Source organism: Prionailurus bengalensis, chromosome C2, assembly GCF_016509475.1.
Source record: "Prionailurus bengalensis isolate Pbe53 chromosome C2, Fcat_Pben_1.1_paternal_pri, whole genome shotgun sequence".
In the NCBI taxonomy this organism is placed as follows: domain Eukaryota; kingdom Metazoa; phylum Chordata; class Mammalia; order Carnivora; family Felidae; genus Prionailurus; species Prionailurus bengalensis.
Window position 1 is genome coordinate 61,631,751 of NC_057350.1, and position 16,947 is coordinate 61,648,697.

Here is a 16,947-nt window from a genome sequence, read left to right on the forward strand (position 1 = left end):
AAAAGAGATAAACATTTCCTTAAAAATCACAAACTCATGGGTCTAAAAGAAAAAGAATACATTCTAATCTATATACTTAATCAGAAAAAGATCCATACATCTGGATGTCTCTCTACACTTAACTAAACAGACCTTTCTGCTATGTCCTTTTCAGAAAATCTCAGTACTCTGAGCTATGCACATCTGTGAAAACCACCTGACTAGTTTATATTCTTCCCCATCAAGCTACTTTGAACCATCTAGAGGACTTTTAAATTACTGTCAGACACTGGCCACTCATAGGTAGGTACCCACTTCTGTACCCTTGCTTAAGGAAAAGAAAAAAGCCTAGATTCAAATAATAAAAAGGTCTCCATCACCGTGATAAACATACATAAATAAAAAGTCAGTCTCCTCCTGGTACCAGAGTTATATAAAATAAGTCTGATCTTTGTGTTAACTCACAGGTTATTATAGAAAAATCTTTATGGGTATGTATAACAGACTTGATATACTTGTAGAAATATGCATAAATACACTTGATTATAGCATGCTTTTGCAATATATTATAGCATATTCAAATATAAATATATATTTATATTATAAATTAAATATATAAATATATATTATTATATATTATATAAATATATATGTAAATAATAAATAAATTATTTATAAATATTTTATTTATAAATAATTTATTTATAAATAAATATATATGTAAACACACACATACATTTACATGTCAGCATTTATTCCTGAAAGTTAAAGAAAAAATACTTAAACTGTTTTCATAACACAAATTCTAACTGAAATAAAATGTCCTTTAAAAACTATAATTAATGGCTGCTGTGTCAAACAGTGAACCAAAGGGTCAAACCTTATAATTCACAGTTTGAGAGGTCATAGCTCAAATTATAACTTTAAAAAACTGATTATCTGTGAGTAATTTGACAAATCCATCTAATATACTCTGAATGCATATAAAATCTTTTTGAGAGTAAAAAGGATGTATGTCCAAGTGGACAGCTGATGGAGGAAATGGCCTTTTTACTGAACAAGGCTGAAGTCCAGCATAATGACTTGGAATGCCTTTGAATGGGCATGCAAGGCTTGAAGGCCAAACAGTACACACATCCAAAGCGAGCATAATGAACAATCTGATCAGAAGACAAAAATATTCCACACACATGTCCAAAGAGAGTAGGAAAAATATACATTTCGATCAGCTACTATTTTATCACCATTACTATAACCCAATTAACAGGTAAACTCTGGACTATTAATAAACAATCTTTATAAGAAATAATATTTTGTAATTTAAAAAATACTAGAAATTTCCATGATTTTTCAACCTGAGATTTGAAAACACCTACATCATATATATTAAGCCTGGTTTACAAAACCATTTTATTTATGTTTTAAAGCAAATATTGCTTCATCTATTTTCATTCCAAGGCCACCCATCCCATAAAACGTAATCTGAAACAATTTGAACAACCTGCATTTAAAAAAAAAAATTTTTAAATGTGTATTTATTTTTGAGAGAGAGGGAGAGAGAGCATGAGCAGGCGAGGGGTACAGAGTGGGACACAAACCTAAAGCAGATGCCAGGCTCTGAGTTATCAGCACGGAGCCAGATGTGGGGCTTGAACCCATGAACCATGAGATCATGACCCGAGCCAAAGTTGGACGCTTAACCAACTAAGCCACCCAGGTGCCTGTGCATTTTTTTTAATCTAGAAGTGATCTACTATTATTAATAAGGACGGTCATTGAAGATAATTTCTCCACTATAAATTCCCTAACCCACACCAGAATTGAGAAGTCCAGCAAAATAAGTCATTTAATTACATATCTATGTTTGCAATGTTTATTTATGTGTTTATCATATTTTCCTATTAGACGTTAAGCCTCACAGGAATAAGGACTATGTCTCTATTGTTTGGCAGTTATATCTAACACCTGGGATGTTCCTGGCACAGAGCAGACATTCAATAAATATTTGCTGGAGGTAGGAAAGAAGGCATGGAGAGAAGGAAGATGGGAGGCCTATGGTTAGCAAACCTTCTCTCCATTATTTGTGTGGCAATGGGGAGAGAAATCTAAAAGCATGTACATTCTATTTGGTCAATTTACCTACCCAGCAATTCACTGATCCATCTATCTGTCCCAGAAACCAAAAAGATTTAAAACAGCTTCCAATGGTACATAGTTACAAGATAAAATAAAATAAATGGAAAATGAAAAATATGGAAATTACAGTAGGAAACAAGATGTTTATATATGCATACATGTAAAGACAATTAACTCATAGGAAAGGAAGGGAATTTATTTTCTCAATTTCTTCAGCTTAAATTAATCTTATTATAACCACTATTATAATGCTCTTATTATAACAAAACACTAAGAAAATATTTATTTGATCCTCATCTGGTCATATACTATAAAAACCACCACATAACCAGGTTCCTTATATCATAAGCCATACAGTCTATTGGAGGAAATAAATATTCAATTAAAATAAAAATGTAATAAGTAAGTTATAATAGTAAACACATAGGTTTGCATGAGAGAACAAAGCAGGATTCTTCTCTGGACCAGCAAAAGTGCTTACATAGTAATTGCTTTACTTTGATGCCACTATGTCCTATTCCCAGAGTCTTTTCTGATGTATATAAACATTCCTGGCTCTTGATGTACAGGGAAGTATATACCGTCAAATGTTACTACTACAAATGAGGTCTAAACATGCAAATCACTATATCATAAGAAAACACATTTGAAAAACGTCCTTTTTCTTATAAGTGAAAGCCTAACTCTGATTCCACTTAGCCTGGTAATGTGCTTCTGTCATTCCGTTGGACCAGCCCACACATACTGGGTTCTTGATAGGTCCTGGGCTCGGCCATCTGGCCCTTTATTTACTTAATTCTTTTTTAATACTGACAAGTGTATTAGTAACACTTCCTTGATCACTGGTAAATATAGAGCCACCACACAACCAAGATTTTCCCTAATTCTGAAAGTCACTAATTAGTTGTGGGTAGGGGTTGGGGAGTATTACAAAGATATGTTGAGCAGTACTACAATAAGTAATCTAATTCCCAAGAAGAAAGCATGTTAATCTGCTTCCCACTTCATTAGAGGAATAAAAAACATCTTGTCATCACTAAAGGATACAAAGAGAGACCTGGATATTAGGAGGGATGGTAGATAGGGAGGAAGAATGAAATCATCATTTAGGCAAGAAACACAAATCCCCTACATATCTTGGACAATGTTCACGGTTTTTCTTGGTATCTTTTGACTGATCTATTTATCAGTGTGTTTCATGAGTGTATTTTATTCATTAATAAATACAAGCTTGCAAGGGAAATGAAGGTAAATGAATCCTATTCAGAGGAACTGGTACTTACGTTATATAGTAGGCTACTCTGGAAGCTGCCTTAATCTTTTCAAACCAGTAAGGTCTCAATTACTTGAGCTTGCAGAATAAAGCAGTGTAAACTTAAAGGAGAGAACACAATTTCCAAAGGGGCTAAAAGTCATTTAGAGAGAAGATATGGTCAAATTATAAATACTGAAACTGGAAATTTATGTATTTTAACTCCATTAGGAAATATATTTATTTTCAGGGTTTTTTTTTCTGTAGGATAAGAGACAGTCTAACAGATTTAATATTCCATAAAATTCTTCAAAGAACATTAGATGATCATTGTATGTGTTAACACCAGCATCAAGTTTAAATTATCAACTCCAACTCCCTGAAATTAAAGATTCTAACTGTATAACATTAGGTCAATTGTTCTCATTTCTAGAAACAATGCAACATCAAGCAAGAGCCTTTTAAGATTATTTTGGGTTTTAGTCTATCTCCTTTGTTCATAAACATTTTTGGGGAAAGGATGACATTCTCTTATAGTACTCACCCCAAATAATTAGAATCTCAACGAGAAACTTATAAAACTGTGAATTGTGAGGTAGCTGTTAGTATTTCCTTGACCAAATCCCATTACTAATGAATAAAAGTTAATTGGTACATACATGGAAGTAAATTGGTGAAAGGCAGATGAATATAGTAAGGGGGAAAAGTATGTTGTTTAACATGTAATTTAAGAACTGTCAACAAAGTGTGACATGTCTTATTTATCAGTATTTGCAAAAAGAAGAATAGATGTTTGGTATACAAATAAATGCAGGTATAGACACATAATAGAAGCTTTGTGTTACAGGGGAACTTAAACTTCTCTGGGCAGTGATCTGCTAAGAAGGAACAGAGACAGTTACAATGCAGTGATTAACTAGCTGACAAATCTATTATTCATGGCAGGTATGTAAGCAGTCAGGGCAGCGATGTTGGTGGCCTCTACTCATCAAGCAGCTTTGCCAGTACAGACTGGATGTCTGGAACCAGGCAATACACAAAAACAATAAAACCTATATCCAGCTAGAGGAAGATTCAGCACAATCCATCTCCAATTTTAAACAGTACTAGAAATCTCCATGCGAGAATGTTTTCCCTTAGGAAAAGATGCTGACCAATATTTATGTCTATTTATCTTCCTTTGCAAAGCAACAGGCCTGAAACACCTATGTAGAAATTCCCAACATATTATCCCCAAAAAGAGATTTTAACATTAGTTGGCAGAAATTTCTGTTGATAGGTATGACCATCATGTCGTTATGTGAACAGATGGTCAAAGTGTGTCCATTTCACTGACAGTGTATTATGTGGGTTTTTTTTTTTTTATCCCTGAACAACCAAACCAAACAAAAGCACAACACAGAAGAGGTCATTGTGCCTTCCCTCATTTGGCTGGCAGCTTCATCTGTGAAATATGAATAAAAAACCAACACAGACTATAATTCCTGTGTAGTACCATTTCTGCATAACATTTAATCGAATATTTAAGTATTCATATCCAAAAGTCATCCTGACGTTTGTGAAGATGGAAAAATACACGGAATCTTTAAAAATCTTTTAGCTCCATGATCTCCAGTAAAAGAAGAAAAACAGTCATATTTCTTGTTCTTTAGTTTTGTTTTTTTTAATCTAACCGACAGTTTATAGGAAAAAAGGCAAATTAAAACTCTTTATTGGCATTCAGGTCTTTTAATGAAACCTCAGGAAAAAAAATATTGAAAAAAAGTAAATCCCTATATTAAAATCTATTTCCCTTTGAAACAGAGGTGCTCTCCCTTCGTATATAATATTCTTACTGAATAATTTCTAAATATTACAGCTGAAATGTTCATAACCAAATGAATTAATAGTCTAACAGATATCCAATCACCAATGACTACATCTTATACCATGAGATCTCTTAAAATACACACACACACACACACACACACACACATTGCTGTTTGGATGCTTAATATGGTAGCTTCACTTCTGTAACTAACCTAAAATAGTTTACCTTGATTTTGTGAAATAAAAATAAATAATATTATGAGGAAAATGAGAGATTGAAAATTAAGAATATATTTCTATCTATAACAGCTACTAGTAAAAACAACAGCTGACAATTATATTGCCAAAATGCATCTACACATGTGGCTGTAGAAACTTATGTGCAAGAATACTGCTGCTACCCACCTTCAAAAAGGGCTGATGAAGTACGAGGTTTAAGAGTACATGTTTCATATTTCTGTAACTTAAAATATTGCCGAGTATTAATTTTTCATCAAGTTGTCATTTTCTCTGACATTTGGTTTTATTAATCAAGGCATTTATCATTAATTTGTAGAAAATATCGTAATTAAGCCAAATAAAATAAAATCCTTAAAAGGTTAAAATTAGAAAGCAGGTGAATTAGAACTTTGACATTACCCTGTTGACATACTGGAGCATTTTGAAAGTATGAGAATCAAGTCTTTGCAGTGAGTTTGGTGCCTCAATCTTGGGGCTGGCTGGTTTTTAAAAATGTTATAAAGATTTGATTTAAAGCTCTCTGACAGTTTTGACATTCAGGTGAAAGTACTGCTGCTGCATTTGGAACAATTTGCATATCCCACTGCTAAACGGAATGTTTGAGGTGTGCACTGGTGTAAAGAAATTAAAAACAAGCTATCACACATGCTTAAGTGTATGTATTCACAAAACTGATGGTTGGATTGCAGCGCCCCATCCCCCTCCAATGTAATCCGTGATTTACTCTTCTATAATAAATTACCCTACCATGTTATTCTCGCTGGAAGATCTAACCATGCATGTAAGAAGCAAAGTAATTACAGCCCCCTCTTGTCTCAGAAACCTTCTTCAATCCCTATGAGCTCTTTACACACAATGCAGCAACGCAAGTCTATTGTAAACTTCTTGCCTGAAATTCTGGACTTCTCGCTATGAGTAGCCACTAAATCTCATCTGCATGGTTTCGCGTACAGTTTTGTTGCCCGCAACAAATGCATTTTATCACTTATAGTTAGTTGTAAAGCTCTTCCTGAGAAGGAATGGGTGCTGACTTCTTGGGTTTGAGCCAATCTATTTAAGAAAAGGGCAAGGTAAAAAATCAGAAGAGTTCCCAACTGATTTCAAAACCAGGGAAGGGCCATCATACATTCTCACAGAGAAGGAAGAAGAGGTATAGCAACACCCAATTAGGCTGAGACATTCTGAGATAACACAAGGGTTCTTCTTTTTTGACTTATAATTTTAGTTTATTTTTAGGTAGACATAGAAAAAGATATTTAATGTGTTAAGGGGCAATAAAGGAAAGACCTGATACAGTAAACACAAGACCTTAAATATTAAGAAACTTTTCAAGAAGATAAAACCCATTCAAGAAAATATCACTGGACATTACCTTCAGCCTTCAGAGTCTCAAAGGGCAATTCTTAATACTTCTTTTTGTGTGACTGTAAAAAGAAAATACTTAAAATTAAAAATCTTCAAGGAAACAATTTACATTTCCATAGCATATTTATGACCAGTCATGAGAAGTATATAGCTGAATTTGTGTATGTCAACTAATATCTACAGTTTTCAAAAGAAAAATAAAGGCTAACACATTCATTTGTGTATATGCAGTACAAGTACATAGTAAAGTGTGGCACGAATACACAATTTAAGTCACTGTGTGTACAGGGCTTAGATGTAGACCAGGATTTCTTAATTTACACAATTAAAGGTTTTTACACTTATGTTTTTATAAATAAAAACTAATACCAAATAGTTTTTATCCCCTGTATTTGTTTATTCTTCATTATCAGAGATTTTGCAAAGATCTGCTGTGTACAATATGTTGGTAAGTACTAATGAGTTAGGAAAAATTCAAAGATAAAACACAGGCACTATCCCCAAAACAATGAATGAGGTAAAAGAGATTTGCATAAGGGAAGATAATCCAGAGAATAAAAAGTAAATGGATGGAAGAAAAAAGGGACCAGAGGCTAACATGTCCAATATAGCTCAAACTGGTGCACAGTACCTAATGCACTGACATTAGAACATGGCTTTATGTTTCCTGTCTCAGCAAGAAAGCTATGATTATAGGGTCCTACTCAGATTTGGAGTCAGGGATGTCAAACAAATGGATGAGTCACTTTTACACTGCTTTCCATCCAAATGTATATGATAGTATAGAATCAAAGCTGAGACTGGGAGCAGTCAAGCAGGCAGGATGTTGAGGTGCCTTTAAAGCCAATTTAGTGAGTTTGAATATAAAAAAAATTAACTAGAAACAACTCTCCTATTAAAAATTGAACTTGATATTTTACGTCCTCGGAAAGCTATCCCTCCAAATTTGCTATGAAATTTCAATGATGACCTTGATGTCATATTAACTAATAATCTCCACAGAGATTCAGCCATTCAAAGTCTCAAAAGCAGTTTTACTAATGGAAACGCATACATGAACATGAGCCAATCCTATCAGCCAGTGCATGTACAGTAAAAACAAACAAACAAACAAACAAACAAAAAACAAAAAAACAAAAATGCAACAAAAACAACATATTAAAATGAGAAAGATCTAAGGTTAATTGATTGGATATTTAATATGCATAAGTAATATTTTATGAAGGGAAAACAAAGAACTAAATAACAAAGTATACTAGTAAACTAAAACAAACCTGAGTTTAACCTGTACTGATAAATGGGATAGAGAAAAGGAAGGTGATATCCCTGTCATAGTCAGGATACATGAGTAATACAGTTATTCTGCAACACCAAACTTTATTTTATTTTATTTTATTTTATTTTCAACGTTTATTTATTTTTGGGACAGAGAGAGACAGAGCATGAACAGAGGAGGGGCAGAGAGAGAGGGAGACACAGAATCAGAAACAGGCTCCAGGCTCCGAGCCATCAGCCCAGAGCCTGACGTGGAGCTCTAACTCACGGACCGCGAGATCGTGACCTGGCTGAAGTCGGACGCTTAACCGACTGCGCCCCCCAGGCGCCCCAACACCACCAAACTTTAGAAGAGGCACTGAAAATTAGAATCTTTTAGGAGGAATGAGATCAGAACCAGTCATCATGGATAAACAGAGGATAACAAAGAACAGGGAAAAAATGTTCAGATTGTAGAAATGAGGTCGGGAAATTTAATTTGGAGAAAACTAATTTGGCCATTACATGATATATTATAAAAGTAATTTTAATTTACCTATTGTCCCCCCCACTAGAATGGAAGTGCCATAACGGCAGACGCTGTATTTTTCACCGTATTCCCAATTTCACAATGAGTGTCTGCCACATATGAAGATCAATAAATATTTACCAAATGAAAGAATGAACAGCTTGACCAACCTATGAGACAGGCACTAGGTCTATATCCATTTACAGATAAAGAAATTTAGGCTTAAAGAAGCTGAATTTTGTATATTAAACTTTGCTGTTTTGCAACTCTAAACATTTACAACCCATTGTTTAGTCTTCCATTCAGTATTCATTCTAGCAGTGGAAAACAAGCAAATAAGCTGTGAAACTTATAATGTCATATAGCTAGTACTGTGAGTACAAACCACAAGGTAACAGCATTGAGAGTTACATGGGCTTATATTTTAAATAGGTTTGCACAGGAAAGCTTCTCAGAGGAGGTGACAATAAGGAAAAGTGTGCATGAAGTGAGAGAGTCAAAAAACTATCTGGAGGACTATTACAGGTTATTACAAGAGGTAAACAAGTTAGTATATATTACCTTGCTTTCTACAATGCACACAGCAAACAATACTCTCAATAACTATTATTTTATTATATTGCTCTTATTTTTTATAAATAATGAATTTCCCCACTAAATTATAAATTTGTCAGACATTCATTTTTCTTTCCCTATAGCTCCTTAAATAATGCCTACCAAATATTCAATAAAAATTTATAGAACTGAAAACAGGAAGACACAATTATCATTTCATTAATTAGAAATAGTAACAGACTATATATAAAGTCATCATATTTCATATGGCTGAGTCAATCTGACTCTGTTAAATCACTGTCACTTAATCTCTTCTGGATTTAAAAGAAAGATAAGAAGGAAAAAGTTATACAATGTCTAGAGTCAATAAGTCATAGATTTTAAAAAAAGAGTAAAAAGAATCAGAATAAAAATGAAGTTACCAATATTAGGCCACTATCTTGACCATTTACATGCTCTGTTTGCCTCCGTCAGATTAATACATTTTTCTAGCGCAAGGACTCTACCACACAGGCTTCCACTTCTTTATGTCTTCCTAAAACAAGCACAGGGACTGGTATATAGCAAATATTCGATAAATCTTTATTTAACGAAATTGGACTAAAATTAACTTTAGTAGTTCTGATGCTTTAAAGTTAGTTCAAATTTTAAAACAAAACAATAAAATAAAATAGGAGGTTACAACAGAAAAAATATCAAGTGTTAGGTTTTGACTCTGCAGTAAATGAGTAGAGAACAAGGTGAGTTTTTACCAAAGACTGAAATAAGTGATGGTGTGGTACAGGCAGTGTTAGAGACAGACTAGTGGAACAGACCATAGGGACTCTAGTATGGGGTAGCATTTTCACAGTGTTGAGATTTTTCTCTACCTCCTCCCAAGCACCAAAATATAAATCAGATTGATACATCTGAATATAATAAGTAATCAAAGAGCTGTAAGAAAACATATCTATAAGGGTGCCTGGGTGGCTCAGTCAGTTAAGCCTCCGACTTCAGCTCAGGTCATGATCTCATGGTCTGTGGGTTAGAGCCCAGCATCGGGCTCTGTGCTGACAGCTCAGAGCCGGGAGCCTACTTTGGATTCTGTGTCTCCCTCTCTCTCTCTGTCCCTCCCCCACTTGCACTATGTCTCTCTTTCTCAAAAAAAAAAAAAAAAAAATTAAAAAATTAAAAAAAAAAGAAAACATACCTGAATGGATAAAGATGTGATATATATGTATATATGTATACACACACACACACAATGGAGTATTACTCGGCAATCAAAAAAAATGAAATCTTGCCATTTGCAACTACGTACGTGGAACTAGAGAGTATTATGCTAAGCGAAATTAGTCAGAGAAAGACAAATATCATATGACTTCAGTCATATGAGGGCTTTAAGATACAAAACATATGAACACAAGGGAAGGGAAACAAAAATAATATAAAAACAGGGAGGGGGACAAAACATAAGAGACTCTTAAATATGGAGAACAAACAGAGGGTTACTGGAGGGGTTGTGGGGGGCGGATAGACTAAATGGGTAAGGGGCATTAAAGAATCTACCTACTCTTGAAATTATTGTTGCACTATACGCTAACTAACTTGGATGTAAATTAAAAAAAGAAAACATATGTATATAATTTTCTGAACTCCAAGGTGAGAAGATGTTTTAAGCCACATAATCAGTAGTAGATTATAACCTAAGCATAAAGATTTATGAATTTGACTACTTAAAATTAAAAATTTTTCAAAGTCAAAAAATATCTTGAATAAAATTGAGGCCAACAAAAAGGGTAAATATTTTTTTAATGTATATGACATCATAGAGTTAATCTTAGTAAATAAATAAGTGAAAGAAATATCTCATTTTTTCAAATGAATAGGAAATTCACAATAAAAGATATACAAGCTAAGATATATAAAATAATATTAATCTATAATAGATAATTATCTGTAATGAATATTCTTTAATAATTAATCTGTACTGAAAAATGCAAAAAAATAGCCTAAATATTCCATAACAGTGAACCGGTTAAATAAGTAATATGTGATACAATAATAAGCTTTCATTAAATACAGCAAGTGAAAATTTACAAAGCATCATGAAGCTTAAAAAGCAGGTTGCAGGGGTGACTGGTAGCTCAGTCAGTTAAGTGTCTGACTCTTGATTTCAGCTCAGGTCATGATTTCACCAGCTATAAGTTCTGGCCCTGCATCCAGCCCCACATGGAGCCCAGCATCCATTCTCACTCTCTGCCACTCCCCAACTGTGTGTGCGTGTGCACATGCACTCTCTTTCAAAAATAAATAAATAAACTTAAAATAAACAGGTTGCAAAATGGTATGAATAAGTAACAATTTTTAACAATGCTTTTAAATTTTTTTAATGTTTACTTATTTTTGAGAGAGAGAGAGAGACAGAGATCAGAGACAGAGCATGAGTGGGGGAGGAGCACAGAGAGAGGGAGATGCAGAATCTGAAGCAGGATCCAAGCTCTGAGCTGTCAGCAGAGCCTGATGCGGGGCTTGAGAACCAGGAGATCATGACCTGAGCCAAAGTTGGATGCTTAATTGCCTGAGCCACCCAGGTGCCCCAATTTTTAATAATTTTTTGTATGATATATATGTATATAGACTATGCACAATGTTTGATAATATGAGTAAATAAATGTGGATCTTTTGTATGTATGTATATATGTATCAGAAAAAGCATTTATGCATTAGAAAAGCATGTAAGGACCTATACACTAAATTATTCCTAGTACTGATCTCAGAGAGTAACATTATGGCAGATATTTTTCTTCTTGTGATTTCTTTCCAAATTTTCTACAATAAACACAAATTACTTTTTATAAACATAAAAGTCACTAAAACAAGTCCTAGTCTATGTTGCAGAAAAAAGATTAGATAATATATTACTAGATTTCCGAAATGTTAAGTAAGCTTGTTGAAAAAGTCTATTTGTCCCTAGAAGTTTACCTCTATAAGCTGCATAGACTTAAAAAAAAAAAAAAAAAAAAAAAAGTAAGGATGGAAGGAAAGAAGATGGAGTGAGGAGGGAGGGAAGAAAGAGAATAAAGAAAAAAGAAAGGAAAAACAAAGGAAAGAAAAATAAGATTTGGCAAAAACAGCAACCACTTATAATGGTATCTATTAGATTTCTGGAAGCCAAACTTTAATCGATCACACCTTTAACCAAATTTTCAAAGAAATACACAGAGTGGAATGAAGAAAACTTGAGAAGTTTGAGGGTATATTTATATAGTAAACATACTATTATAAGAGAAAACAGATAAAACATGCATCAATTTCAGTGATAGAACCATTATAGTTACAATTTCAAATAAGTAAAAATAAAAAGCAAGCAATGATAACTTAGAACAAAATAAATAGAAACTGCTAAAGGCTATTCTCTACCAATAATCATAGAAAACAAGTCTTCCTCATTAAATAAAAATTTAGGTATGAAGTTTGGTTGTATCTCATCAAAAATGAAAAATGAAAACCAATTTATAATCCCTAAAAAGCTTCAGAAAGAACCTGTACATACATGGTTAAGAGGACAAGATGCAGTCCCTCGAAGACAGGAAAAGGCTACTTCAGTTCTAGCCCATGATGGTGCTTCTCAGAATGAAGGTATTCATTCTGGCTTAGGATATTACCAGAGTTTTTAAAGCACCGAAGAATCTGATAAGTTCTATGGTAGACGTCTCCAAGAATCCATAAAAGTGACCTGGCCAAACTCCATAATGAAGCCATCTAAGATCAAATCAAATTCCACTGAACCAGCCTCTAGGGCAACAACAAAAGACTATTCACTTGACTCAGTCATAGTTGCTGTTAGGTATTTCAGTTTCTCTTCCAAACAGAGGGGAAAAGTTCAGAAAGATTATGTACTAAACACTTCTTTTAACCCTGAAATCCAATCAATTTCTTTTTTTTGTCACTTGTCTCTTTAAAAGTAACCCAACCCCTTTCCTTTATTATGTGCAGCTTTACTCCGTTCATTTTTATTTCCCAATAGCAGAATGCCTTAAATAAATTCTTAAAAACCAACACACCAACAAATAAATAAATTAAAACTCAATGACTATAAAAAGTACACCGTCTAACCTGCTTAATTATTAAGAGGTAAACAGAATGCATTTCTGAATTATTTAATCTCCTTCCACTAAAAACTTTAAAGTTTTTGAGCTTGGAATGTGTACCCTTTCTAAGAACCCATAATCAATTATTTTAAAATAGTCTATTAAGCCATTTTAATAAAAGCAATTTAAAAACATCAAAGTAAGTGTGAATTTAAACATTTGCATAAGTGCATTAGAAATACAACACATTTTTAAGATTTCAGAGGTCAATAAAATTTCCTTTTTTCTAATTGTCCATTGTCCTCTTTCAAATACCCTACTCCACAATACATTTCAACACAATGAGTAGAAATGTTCTCTTCTAAATTATATTAATGAGATTGATAGAATACTGGCTTTGGAGCATTTATATAATGTTCTTGCTCCTAAGCATATCATAAGAAATATACCACTATAAAACTATGGAAAATGTTAATAATTCTGAAACTATAAGGAAATAAAGAATGAACAGTAAATAAAATTTATCATTTTCTCTGGACAAAATACTAGCTCAGCTAAGAATGACTGCTGCTTGACACAAGTAAATACTGATTCCCTGGAAGGCCAGCTAATTAAATTTCTGGCTAGCTAAGTGTTCACCAGAGAAAATAAAGTTTTTGTTTTGATTCTTTTATCTCAACGTTTTTTGTTTGTTTGTTTGTTTTTATTTTTGGGACAGAGAGAGACAGAGCATGAACGGGGGAGGGGCAGAGAGAGAGGGAGACACAGAATTGGAAACAGGCTCCAGGCTCCCAGCCATCAGCCCAGAGCCTGACGCGGGGCTCGAACTCACGGACCGGGAGATCGTGACCTGGCTGAAGTCGGACGCTTAACTGACTGCGCCACCCAGGCGCCCCTGTTTTGATTCTTTTAACTAAAAACCTAAGATGTACTAGCAGATTTCCCTGCCTTGGTACATAGGGCTTTATAATTTTTTCTTCATTAAAGATGAAAAATTTATACTGCCATAGAGGATGGCCCTTAATCTTTTGGGGGGGGGGTGGTCATAAGACCCTCTGAGAAGATGATAGAAAACCAAGGATCTCTTTCTCTAGAAAAGTGTACATGTTCTCAAAATTTTATATGTTTCCAGGAGTCCAGGGACCCACAAAAAGATCATGTGCCTTAGAATTTTATAAAATTGTAAATGCATACACACTGGAGATTGTACAGACAATCGTACAGACAAATTGTACAGTGATCCCAGGCAGAACAAGGATGTTTAAAGTTGCTTTTTGAAGACATCTTTAATAGTGAAGTACTTTCTTATGATTTGTTTCCTTTCCTCTAAAAGGGGAGTGTAAAAACAACTCTGCTTAATTTAGTCTTGGTTAAAGGTTAAGTATGTTTCCTTTTAGGATAATTGCACTACCAGAGTTTGAGCTTTAAAACAAAATAGTACTGTTTTCAAATCATTCCACATTCTAGAAGCGGCAACAATTTTCTTACACTTTTTTAACTCTTAGAGGAGGCAGTGTCAGAGAGAAAGCTATTTAACGTTCACCTTTACTTCTAAAAATTATCAGATAATTGCACATACATAAACATTCCCTGTAGTGAGGTTTTATTCTAAGTACTTTATGTGTATTTACTTATTTACACCTCACAAAAACTCTAGGTGATGGGTAACTAGATACCAGATGTCATTTTCCACATTTTACTGACATTTAAACTAAGGCATAGAGAGATTATGTGATTCACCAAAGATCGCCTCTCTACTGAATGGCAGAACCAGGATGCATTCACAGTCTGGCCACTCAGTCTGCACTTCTGCAAACAATATTACGTTTCCAGTGTCATGAGCTGATGGGTTTTCTTGCGTGGTTGTGTATTTAACACAATATAGTCTTCACTACCATGCAAGACACATTCATACTGGTTTTCCCAGACATAAACATTTGAGGAGTTGTTCCTAGGTTGCTGACAAAACTGGCACCACCTGTGTGCAGCTGGCAATTATATACTGCTCTTCACTTAAATGCCCAGATGGAAAAAAATAAAATGTCACTATGTCACTAAATGTGGAATCCTACAATAAAATCTGACCCTTCATTTCCTTTTTGGAAAAAGTTCCAGTGAGATACAAAATTCAATGATTGTACAGTCTAAAGGCCAACCAAGACAACAGGATGAATGGCCCATAGTGTCATAATCACAGTTCCCAAAGGTAAGGGCCTACAAGATGCTCCAGTGGCTAAGTTAGCTGCAACAACATGAACATTTCCTCGGCATATCCTTCTCACTGACGGATTGAGAGCTCCCAGAGATATCGACAAACTTGTCTCATCTGCTTTCAGTGCACCAACCTTAATATTTCGTGTAGTCCCATAAAGAGCAAAGGCTGGTAAGAAAGGAATAAAGGAAGAGAGAAAGAGAGGAAGAAAGGGAAAGAGCGAGAGAGAGAGGGGAGGGAAGGAAGGAAAGAAGAAAAGAAAGACACAAAGAAAAAAATTCCATTTTTATAGTTTGTACAGAAGAGTTTTCAGTTAAAAATTTGTTCCATTTAATTTTTATTCAATTATCCCTCACACATAAATGCAATTAAGCAGGTACTAGTGAGATACAAATATAAAAGGGCAAAATAAGGCAGAATGTTCAGAGTCCTAAAAATGGTTAAAGATCAGATAAACAGGAAAAAAAAGCACAACACAAGGCTAACAGGAATATAGATGCAAGAATGCAGAACAAGAAAGAACCTTGGTAACTGAGGCAGCTTTTCTTCATTAGACCCAGGGATTTTTATGAAGTAATTGATTCCAAAGCAGCCAAGTCAGGCTGGGAATGAAAACCTGGTCAAAATAAAATAACATCTTCAGCAACTTTTGTCTCTAACTCATCCTATATGCCATAATAAAACAAATATTAGGAAATCATCTAGCCATTACCTTATTTCCTGTAATGATTCCCAATCACGTAGAATATCAATGTGTTTGGTTTATAAAGTCTTCCATAATCTGGTTGCGTTGTGTATTCTGTCTTCCAAATAATAAAGAAATTTTACCCTCCAATCCAATCAGATAAGATTTTAAACCAGTATACATTGATTTGGCAAACATTTATTGAGGCCTATAATATGTTAAGGTGTTCATGTAATTGAAATCTACATGGTCTGGGAGCCAAACAATGAATGCTAATCTCCAATTTCTCCAAAACTCTATCTCAATGCTTTCTCTCTTTTCTTATTCTTATCCACACATCTCTCCATGGTCTTCCCTTGGACTCAACAAAAAATTGATTCCAATACGATCAGTTCAATCACTCTCATTTTAGCTCAGACACATTTCAGTTTTGAAAATCTGATCATAAAGACATACATACAGAAGGCTATCCTTATGCGCTGTTCCCACTAACACTCTCACACAGACACAAACATGGATCTCAAATTAACATGACACACATAAACTCTTACTAGGATCCAGACACTTGTCTTCTATCTATGCCTTTATCAAGCCACACTTGTTTGGGGCTTTGGAACTTGGTCTTCTAAGGCTCTTCCCCCAGATCATTTCATGGTGGCTTCCCCTTCTCATCATTGAGTCTCAGCTCAAATGGCACCCCATTATTCTTTATCCCGTTATCCATATTTTCTGACCCAAGTCACTCTTTCCTCCACCATCCAGTTTTATTTTCTTCATAGGTTATCACTCTCTGCAATCATTTTTTTTTTAAAAACTCATTCACTGTGTGTCTTCCTACATTAGGGATCCTACCAATTT

At 34.3% G+C, this 16,947-nt stretch overlaps 1 protein-coding gene across 3 annotated transcripts in view; it reads right to left on the bottom strand.

Annotated features, from left to right (window-relative positions):
• Positions 1-16,947, bottom strand: part of ZBTB20 (zinc finger and BTB domain containing 20) — a 785,615-nt gene that overhangs the window by 625,094 nt on the left and 143,574 nt on the right. For all 3 annotated transcript variants that reach the window (XM_043595979.1, XM_043595980.1, XM_043595985.1), the window contains one exon: positions 6,789-6,840. The gene's annotated coding sequence lies outside the window, so the exon portion shown is untranslated. The remainder of the gene's footprint in view (positions 1-6,788; positions 6,841-16,947) is intronic.